The sequence below is a fragment of the Periplaneta americana genome, chromosome 2, assembly GCF_040183065.1.
Source record: "Periplaneta americana isolate PAMFEO1 chromosome 2, P.americana_PAMFEO1_priV1, whole genome shotgun sequence".
Lineage (NCBI taxonomy): Eukaryota > Metazoa > Arthropoda > Insecta > Blattodea > Blattidae > Periplaneta > Periplaneta americana.
The window spans coordinates 78,655,637-78,666,864 of NC_091118.1; the positions used below are offsets into that span (position 1 = coordinate 78,655,637).

The following is an 11,228-nucleotide window of genomic DNA, read 5'->3' on the forward strand; positions in this document are numbered from 1 at the left end:
ATAAGACTTTCCTGTGTTAAACTCCAACGTACCTCGTTTCAACGACCAGTTCTGAGGATGACCAATAAATAGGTAGAAACATGTAAATGAGGTACGTTGGAGTTTAACACAGGAAAGTCTTTTTATTTTTTTTTTATTTAGTTGGTTATTCAACGACGCTATATCAACTGCTGGGTTATTTAGCGTCGATGAGATTGGTGATAGCGAGATGATATTAGGCGAGATAAGGCCGAGGATTCGCCATAGATTACCTTGCATTCACATTACGGTTAGGGAAAACCTCGGAAAACCCCAACCAGGTAATCAGCCCAAGCGGGGATCGAACCTACGCCCGAACGCAACTTCAGACCGGCAGGCAAGCGCCTTAACCGACTGAGCCACGCCGGTGGCCTGGAAAGTCTTATCATACATATTACGAATATCATTTTATGTTCTGGTAACTTACTTACTACCCGCCACTGCCAATCAGGAGAGCTGCATATACTAACTAGGCCACTAAAGCTTCATATAATTATACTAAGAAAACTATTAAAAATCAGTGGAGTATTTAGTTGAGACATATCTTTCAAGCATAAATTATTACAAGTTTATTTTATTTTGTAGGAAACGGAGAGAGAGATCATCCTCCGGGGATTACTGTCACCTGTATATTACCCCATGGATGTAAGTAACTCTTCAATGTACAGAGAATAATATAGAGTATGATGCTTAGAGGTAGGGTATATGGATCGTATGCGGAGACTAAAATGAAGATACAGTAGTGGCAAAGAAAAACCGGACCGACCCTTGTAGCTGATTTCAGAGTCATATATTCAAATTTTGCTAGTCACAAACACATCCATCTTGTATAATTAATTGTAACAATGAAATTTATTGCATTTGTTCGATTCTTACCGTCTTCTGTTTCCTTCAGTGCCTCAAACTTACAGACGAAAAAACTTTGAGAGTTTTATTTTCATCTGGCATCAATATTACATTTCTACCTCTATTCGCAAAGATAACTTGCTTATTTTTACATTAAATAGCAGTACCGGTACATACCTTTGGCTTCACTATCCATATTGAAATTACCACAGTTTGACACAATACACAGCACAGGATTCTTTTGTCGGTCGGTCCGGTTTTTTTGTCACTACTGTACAAAATAGGAAAGATTGGAGAATGCTGGGTTTGCAGTGAAAGACTATGAATGAATCATTATAATAAAGAGACATTTTCAATAATTTTACGATAAACATATTTATATTATGAAAAAGTGCATGAATATTTTCTGAGTTGTATGTGGTTCTTTCCATTCGTTTCATAAATTTTAATGAACCACTAGGCTACTTCACATATGGCATCAAGAGAAAGATCATGGATTTGAGAATACAACGAAGAATTTCTAGCACCGTTAAGCCAAATGTAAACTTTTAATCTAAGACATGTCAGTTACAAGTGGCCAATATAACTTACTAGTTTAAGATCGCATGTTCAGAATCCAGCTACTGCAGTCCATTGAAAACTGTGGTAAAAGATGAAAATCATTCAAGTAAAATAGTCCATGTCTACTAAGAAGATTAATAAAAGTAGTGGGATATTAAATTTAGTTCACTGATACCTATTGTTGTCATCGTCGTCTAACTGCATACTTCTTGGTTCATAACCATGTCTTCTGGCTTCCCACTTCCCACTTAGGGTGGGGACTTCTCAAATCAAGGCGACGAAAAACCAGACTCACCGCATTGTTCAAGGCACAAATGGGACACAAAGCATGGACCGATATCAATGCTAGATTAGCAACCCCATCTTACTTAGGAAGGACTGATCATATTAGGAAGTTTAAATGTAGAAAACAAAGAACGGACGTGGCAAAATTTTCCTTTGTTAACTGCACAATAGTAGACTGGAACAGCTTACCTGCGGCAATCTTTCAGGGTGGTCCTCTTAAAATCAATACATTTAAGGAAAGGTTGGGAAGATTAGACTGAAAATTTAATTGGAGGTGCAGTGTAATTATTTAAGTTGTCATGTAATTAATGGAGTTGATATATAATTAATTAAGTTGATATGTAATTAATTAAGATGATATGTAATTTAGTTGATATGTAAATAAATTAAGGTGATATGTAATTAATTAAGATGATATGTAATTAAGTTGGTATGTAATTAAGGTGATATGTAATTACTTAAATTGGTAATAGATGGGTGAAATAGAAGTACTTACAAGTTAGATTTACTTTTGCTTATCGTAGGCGTTATTATAGAATAGTTTTTATTTATAGTCCTAGGTTTATTGCATCTACTATTTATAGATTACCGGTACGTTTATTTTATTTTACTTCATTTACGTTTATTTTATTTTATTTCACGTAATTGTAATTATTGTATATTATATATCACTACCACCGAGTGTATACCCAATTGCAGTGTTAAATAAATACATATACAATATACCTAAGCTTCATATTATATAGTAAAGCAGTGAAATACTTAGTTGAGTCATATGCCATATATTTCAAGCATAAATTATTACTGGTGTATTTTATTTTTATAGGATTCCCAAGATAACGCCAGGGTAACCCGACATCCCGGCCCGCTTATATTAAACAACGGGGAAGTGGTAAGTAACTCATGACTGGACATAGTTAATACGTTGCTTAGAGACTCTTCTTAATAGCAATATGACTGGGTCTCCTTCCGTATGAGAAGTGTTTATTAAACATTTTTTTTTTCGAAAATAGATATAATTTTAGAACAGAGATATTGACACCAGTGTAGGACTGTATACCTTACTTTAAGGGGGGGATATACAGGTTTGAGAGTAAAAAAATGTTATGGTTTAATTTAAATTTTGTGTGAAGATTGGACATTTATCTTTATATCAGTGAAGGAATTTTTACAATATATACAATATTTTAGTAGATATGACCATAAAAGTGCGAGCGTGCGCTTATTTAGCTCTCCACACATAAGGTATATTTAACGCTCATTTCCGTAACTTGTATTTTTCAAAACCGTTTTTGTGATAACTCCGGAAGTTTTTAAGATATTCCAGTAAAATTCTGCATGCAACTGTCTTTCATACTTGTGAACAAGATGAACTACAAATATTGCTGTAAAATTTATAGTTTATTTGAACAAAAAAAACCTAAAAACATTGAACATATAACTTCTCATTAGAAATAAAAAAAATACTATTGTAGACGTTTCAAAGATTGTAGTTCATATTGTTCATTTGACATTTAGGAATAAATAGAATAAATAATAGCTCAGAAATATTCATATCTGTGGACATCGTCATAAAAACGGCACATCAGTGAAAATAGTCTATAATTGCAGAAACAGTGAATATTGAGCATTTCAAATTGCAAGATTAAGGAGTCATTAGCAGCTAAGAAAAAAACATATTGAATTTCCCTCATTTTTCGTGCTGCTTTGTTCCATCTCCACAATGGGCACTGCGAGTTTTTGTCTTCTTTTTATGTAATACTAATATATTTATTAATATAATAATTATGACATGTGGGCAAATTCTGCAACAAATTTGGAATTGTATGCTGTAGTGCAGTAATGTCGATTCCTGGAGTGCAGTGTTCAATGCCCAGTAGCGACCAAGACAAGGGTGAACATAATTTATAATATCCAGATGCAACAACTGTTTTCGCTTTTGTTTACCCATTTTTAACGTGGGCTGAGTTAACATACATTGTTTAAGTGGCCATCGAGAAAATATCCGTAATAATTCTTGTAATACTATTTATGCGCAACCCGCTGCAATATATCAGTGCCGGAAAATTAAATACAGTTTGAAAAATTGTGTAGACCTTATATACAAATTGAACAGTAAGTAATGTCAATAATTTCAAGGGGTTATTCCTTTAGATATTTCAAACAAAAAAGTTTAATACAATTTTGCTTATTTTACACTACATGAAACATTCATAGCTTATTTCGGAAAAGCTATTGAATTAATTGCCAATATGCTTTGTCAATTTAAGAGAGCTTTGTGTTATGATGATAAATTATTGAAAGAATATTAATTTTCTTCTTTAAATCTGCAGAATTTTGATTCGCATAAATGTAACTTTTAAAACGTAATGCACTCTGATAACGCCGTAAAGATTATTGCCTGGAGAGAGGCAGATATACGAAGCCCTAAGTACCCTGAACATCTCGCGTGTGATTGTGACAGGGATGCAAGAGACGGCGAGAAATGTAAACATAACCACTTTTAAAGACGGCTCGGGAAATTTGATTTATTGTATGTAAGTTTACCGGTCACCACTTTACAAATGAAAGTGAGAGGGAACTATTTCTAATTGCCTGAAGAAATGTTTGCAGTATGAAAAACAGAGTTTTTTAATTAATTAAATAGATTTGTAGGCCTATAACGTAAGAAAAGCTTTCATTATTGTCTGTGTTCACCGAATATTTAACTAAAATCAAATAGAAAGACTTTACAAATAATATTGTTCGTTTAATTTAAATTAAGTCTATCGCATTTTCATTTTTTCCTGTAGAGTTTCAAATGTTTTAAAATTTTGTTTTAAGCATCATTATTGTTTACGTTCTGTAAAATATTCAACTGAAATGGGAGTGTAGAAATGTTTCTTATTCTTTTCAATTTATTTCGAAGTAGGCGTATCATATTGTCTGCGTTCTCTGAACGTTTAGGCCTACTTAAAATTATGTTATAGAGATCATTTTAAATTGACCAAGATTTTGTTTAACGTGAAATGAGCAGTATTTATTCTCCGCTGTCTAACACAGTTTAAACACAAATATTAAAAACGGTATACCATATCTTACGAGTTTAAAAACAAAGTACATGACCATGACCTTCCACTTCCCTATTCCGAAGAAGCCAGGTGAAGAGGTTGTACAGAGCAACACAATCTCATGTGCACTCTCTCCTGATTACAGCGTTGCACGATCTTGTTATTCACATAATAATAATAATAATAATAATAATAATAATAATAATAATAATAATAATAATAATAATAATAATCCGTGGCGCTACAGCTCGTGAAGGGCCTAGACCGACCAGCCGGCTGCTGGCCTCACGCCCACATGCCGGAGCAGAGGTGGACGATCATCCAACCAGAATGGAGGTATCGTGTGGTTAGCACGATTATCCCCTAGCCGTTATAGATGGTATTCGCAACCGGATTTCGCTACCTATCGTAGCTCCCCAAGTGCATCACGATGCTGGGTGGGCACCGGTCCCATACACTGGTCGAAATTTCATGAGAAAATTTCTTCCCCCATGAGGACTCGAACCAGCGCGCATTCCGTAACGCGAGTCCTAGGCAGGATGCCTTAGTTGTTATTCACGTGGACACTTTAAAATGCACATGTTTTTTTAACTCTTCAAAACATAGCAAAACGGTATTTGATTTTTTTTTATTGCTGTTTACTAGAGAAATCATCCACCAGAATAAATGGCATTACTTACGGTTCAACCGATTGTTACATATTACTTCCAAGATATGATTAGTGGCATGAGCAGCGAATGCTGCATTTATTTTCTTGTACGGGTTTCGATATTTACTAAAATTTCAAGTTCACTGTTTTATGATTATGCTAAGAAGATTCTCACAAAGCCGCGATCGACGATTATTTAAAACAGCACAACCGCCAACCACTTAAACGATGCGACTATAGGGATCTTATGATTCCCGTTATCATATATGTAAATGAAATGAACTATTTCGCAACAGAGAAAATATAATAGCCCTACAGGGTGTAAATGAACAACATCGAAATTTTGTCACTGACAATAGAAGGCTCCCAGCAGAAGCAACTTTAGATATGGAACCAATGGTGACCGACGTAAATGAACAACGTGTTAAAATAATTAAACATCTGTACTCGAAAAGCAATAACAAACGGAAAGAGGCAGTTATAAGTATTGAATGTAATAGCACTCAATAATTATAGTAAATAACACTCAATTATACTAACCAGGCCATTGAAACTTAATAAATAATAATAATAATAATAATAATAATAATTATTATTATTATTATTATTATTATTATTTATTTATAGTGGCAAAATAAAGGCCTTATACTGTCAAGATTAATAAAAGCAGTGGAATATTAAAATTAGCTATACAGGGTGTTTCCGAGGTGGTGTTACAAACTTTCAGGGATGATGACGAAGGGCACATGTATCAATTTGAGATAAGGAACTATGGTCCGGAAATGACTGAGTCGAAAGTTATAAGCAACAATAGTTGTGTGGAAATGGAATTGTAATTTGGCACCACGTGCCCTCCTTCCCTTAACCTTTGGAACAGTCGTGGAAATATGGTATGGGCCGGATGTCTCCTACGTGGGTACTTGTACCCGATACAATCTGTGAGCTTGTCTACTGTTCCCATTGGCTCATCCGTATTCGAAAATCAGGTCTGCTTATTCCGCTTTCGTGTACTCCTCCATTTCACTAGGACTGAGCGACTGGACACTGCAACTTATACACATACACTGCTGTCTACAGACGTGCATATCAGGACCGACCATGTCCGTTTTACACATTATTGCATTGCATTGCTTTAGTGTAGTTCCCTGTCTCAATCCATCAGACACCGCACTGAATGGAATACTGTAAGTAGACAACGTAAACAACGTCAGATGCATACAGTATGTGTAAGATGTACAGATAAGTAGCCTACATAAATAAGGTGTACAGAGGAATAAAATTATTTCATTTCCACACAACTTTTTTTGTTTGTACCTTTCGACTCGGTCACTTCCGGACCAGGGTTCCTTATCTCAAATTGATACATGTGCTCTTCGCCATAATCCCTGAAAGTTTATAATACCACCTAGGAAACACCCTGTATAAGGTAGTTGTAAATTCTTTTCTTGGCTTTTTTCTATTAGGACTGCTGTTAAATGAATAACTACTACTGGCAGTTGTCTAACCCATTGACATATTTTCAGCTTAATTGTAACTTGTTTATTCTCTTTTTATAGTTCCCCTACAGCGAGGCCATTTTGAACGTCTTGGTTCAACAATATGTAAGTAACTCCTCAATGTACACTACATAGATCATAGTATGTTACTTGTACTCTCTTCTTTTAATAGTTGTCACTGGATCGCCATATGAAAAGTGTTAATTGAAAAATTGTTTTAAAGAATAGATTTAATTTCAGAATAGAGAGGACATAATATACAATATAAAAGTCAAAATATATTCTATTAAAACTAAAATCTTCAAAAATATGTACACAATGTATCTAAAATCCGGTAGAGATAGCGGAAAAGCCACTAATTTCCCAGCATTGGGATTGGTGGGTGTGTCATACTAGTATACACCCTCAATGATGTATGTTACGTTGAAAATTCAAGCACATTAGATTGAAAACTAAATATTTTCAACGACTTTCCTCCTCTTTCCATTTTTCGCCATCTAATAATAACATAGTTTGTCTATGTCGCCGACTTTTGAATCATTCTGCATCAGTAGCGGCCCGCGGTTACAAAGATTGGCAGTTCTGCATGAAAAATAGTGTATTTAGCAAACGCATGCTGTTTATTGCGTCTAAATCGGATAACGCGTGTAATTACAGCCCCTTCTCGAAGATGACTGTGCACCCGAAATTCTACTCCAACCGTCCGTGCGCTACACCTCTCCCACCTAATACAACTAGTCACGTAGTGGAGATGTGCCCCACATGCTTCTCTAGTTTTTTAAAGTCAAATTAACTAAATCCTTCACTCCGGTGTTTGTCCATGTATTTTCTCCTCTAAACAGAATACACGGGTGGGGGAGAAAGCGTTTTCATGAGCGCAGCAAAAAAACCAATCGTTTCCATTACACATTTCGGTATTAAAATGACTAATAGGCTACATGATTTCCTCGACTTTTTTCAGAAATTTCAATATTTAAATGTTGTATAGGACGTCCTAATTGTTTAAGTTAACATGCAATTTCTCTTTTAATTTCGAAAAGGGTTGGTTGAGTAGATTTTCATTTCATTCATTTTTAATATAAAATATTTCCTTAGACACACTGACTAATCACATCACACTACCCACAGTACTATAATACACTGGAACTGTAATGATATACAGTAGTCCAGAAGCCTAGAACGCAGGTCATAAAGAGATGAGGGTGTTGACGGTTCTTTTGTATATTTGGAGAGAGCTGCTTCGGTTGCAGCTCTAATGCAGTCTTTATGGGACGGTGAAGAAAACCAGTTTTCTGCTGCCCACTACTCTATGTTAAGCTTCAGGAACTGCCGATCACAGATCAGAAAAGTACACTACAGCTAAAATTCTCGAGCAGTTCAAGGTTCCTACAGACAGTAAAATCTGGAATCGAAAGAGAATGAATTGGAAAAATAAATTAAACAATAAACTAGATTATATAAAAGCACGTTTTTTCATTTTTAATTTTTTTCAGGTCCATTTAAATGGCGGTTCTGCAGCTCTGCAGTTTTTATTGTAGAGCCGCCCCTGTTCTGTATATACTAAGAACATTAATAATGGTAGTGAGATATTTGGTCCAGTTATATATTTTCTGCATACTTATTGTTGGTTTGTGTTTTTTTTATAGATTGAGACCACGTACCAGCAAAACTACGTGTACGAACGCCGAGTGGTAAGTAATTCTTCAATGTCCATACATCATACATAGTGTATATTCCTTACAGGCTATCTGTAATAGTTATATGACTGAATTTTCATATGAAATGAAATGCTTGAAAAATATTTTTGAAAATAGATTTAGAACAGAGATTTTATAAGTTTCGGATTATATACTGTACCTTAAGGGGTTAGGTACAGCTTAAAGGAGTAACATTTTGGAAATATTCAATATTTTTTTTCCTCCATTACTCTATCTTGTACAAAAATGAAAATTAGTATGTGTAAAACACTGTCCTTGTGCTATATGATACATATATTTTTACGATTTAAAAAAAAAATTATTTATATATATATTTTTTCAAAATTCAAAGTTCACTGTGCAGTGATGAAGCGTTTTCCTCATAACTCAAAAAGTATCCAACATTCTGTGATAAACATTTTTTGTGTGTATTTATGCATGTCATATCTACAATATGATGCAAAAATCACTTCTCTACCTTTGATAGATTGTCTGATAAAAAACAAATTCATTTTACAAAATGGTCAAATATCTAACACAAAATAAAAAAATATATTGTTGGGATATAATTGAAAGAGCATGATGTTGTAAACATGAATTTCAGCAATAAAATAAAAAAAGAAAGAACATGAAAAAGTTAAAAAGTTTATGAGTTATGAGGGAAACGCTCCATTACTGCACAGTGAATTTTGAATTTTGAAAAAAAAAAAAAAAACAAAAAAACAAATATTTTCTTTTAAATCGTAAAAATATATATTTTTTTTCATATAGCAGAAGGATAGTGTTTTACACATACCAATTTTCATTATTGTACAAGGTACACTAATGGAGGAAAAAATGTTGAATATTTCCAAAAAAATTTACTGCTGTAAAGTATACCTAACCCCTTAAGCTACTTTAAGAATTTTTATTTTATTTCACCCACACAAAGTTGCTATGAGTTACTGTCTCCTTTTTATCCACATCCTTTGATTCATAATCATTCATTGGCACATGCTCTTCAAAAATGTCTCATTTCAACCATGAGTTACGAAGCTTTAAAATTCAGATTGTTCAAAAGTTTAAATTTTGAGTTGTTTCCCTTTTCAACTGGGTCATCGAATTTGGCTTGGATAACAGGAGTCGCAATATTAATTACGAAATCTGCCTATTGTAAATCAATATCAACAGCTAGCACGCATTAACTATAAAGTAGGCCTATCATGCAACCATTGTCTTCTGGATAAGAAATTGTACATGTGGTCAAGATGGATCCAGCAAGTTTGAATAAAACATTTTTATGCTTACAATGCACCCAGCATTACTTTTTAAACCAAACGCTTTCATGTGACACAGTTTGAAGGGCTCTCAAGTAGGAAATGAAAGCATATTATAAAACTAGAAGGTTCAAATATAAATACGAACAGAAAAAAACGTATTTTCTTAATTTTTCACCATTATTTCACAACACTTTTCCCTTAAAAGAAGATGTTCTTTTTCCAACTTTACTTCAGTCCGTTATGGTAACAACAATACTGTTGGTAGAAGCTGTCGGGAATAATGCCCTTCCATATCGGGCAGTAGCGAGATGGATAGCTAATTTGAGGGCATTTAGAACGGGTATGTGTGCTGTAATGATTCTGGCACAGGACCCCTGTAATGTTATGGCAGGGACCGTCAAGTGACTACACTCTCGTGCGTACGTACAAACCCTCAAGCCCTGACGTACGGCTGCGGGCAAGGGTAGCTGCTTCCACAGTGGCGGAGCTAAGAACTTGTATGTGAACCAAATTTGTGATAAGAATGTAAATTAATTTCAGCTTTTAATTGAAGCACGCTTTCACTGTTAATTGCACTATACTGAAAAACAGTACTCTATACAATTTTGTACAGTTAACTATATACGAAACAAATTTTTGCATGTTTGCACAATAATGAAACAAAACAAAATATACACTTTTATACAGATTAATATACTGTTTGTCTTCTTCTCATTGCTATACAATTCAATTAACAAAATAAAACAACAGTACAAACGTTGTCATTCAAATACAATTCTCTAATAATAGTACTTTTTCTTAAACATCAGAGATCCGCTGCGATTTTTGCAGTTTTCTGTTAGTAAGCAGCTATTTAATTCTCGGAGCTATTGTTTTAGTACCAGCCAATCGCAAACATGCTTTCAATTGTTCATCACTTAGTTGTTTCTGTGACGTGACTTTGTAAACTTCATTAAACAAAACAGTGTTTCGCATACGTAGGTTGTCCCGAACATTTACAACGTTCTTGCAGCAAGATTGTACTGTTTAGGAAACCTTTCTCGTGGAAAACAAGTATAGAAATGGTTAATACTTTTTGTTTTGATACTTATCCTTTAGCTCAATATCGCTTTGTAAATCAAGTATTTCTAATTGTAGTTCAGCAGGAATATCCAAGACACTCACTGAAAAAGATATTGCAAATATCTTAAATTGTTGTTCAAGATTTCTAATATCCTCAAATCTACGTTCGAAACTTCGCACAATTGTTGCATTATTCTTATATATTCTTTCATGTCCACGGCTTCTAACAGGTTTCCCATGTACATCCATAAATAAGGCAATTTCATTTCTAAGTGCGAGAAAACGTTCCAGAATTTTTCGACTTC

At 34.2% G+C, this 11,228-nt stretch overlaps 1 long non-coding RNA gene across 1 annotated transcript; it reads left to right on the forward strand.

Moving 5' to 3' along the window:
- The first annotated feature begins 2,536 nt into the window (after nucleotides 1-2,536).
- On the forward strand, nucleotides 2,537-8,590 carry LOC138695284 (uncharacterized). The gene is made up of 3 exons (XR_011331114.1): nucleotides 2,537-2,602; nucleotides 6,966-7,010; nucleotides 8,552-8,590. It is a non-coding gene; the product is annotated as an uncharacterized lncRNA (long non-coding RNA).
- Nucleotides 8,591-11,228: the final 2,638 nt, after the last annotated feature.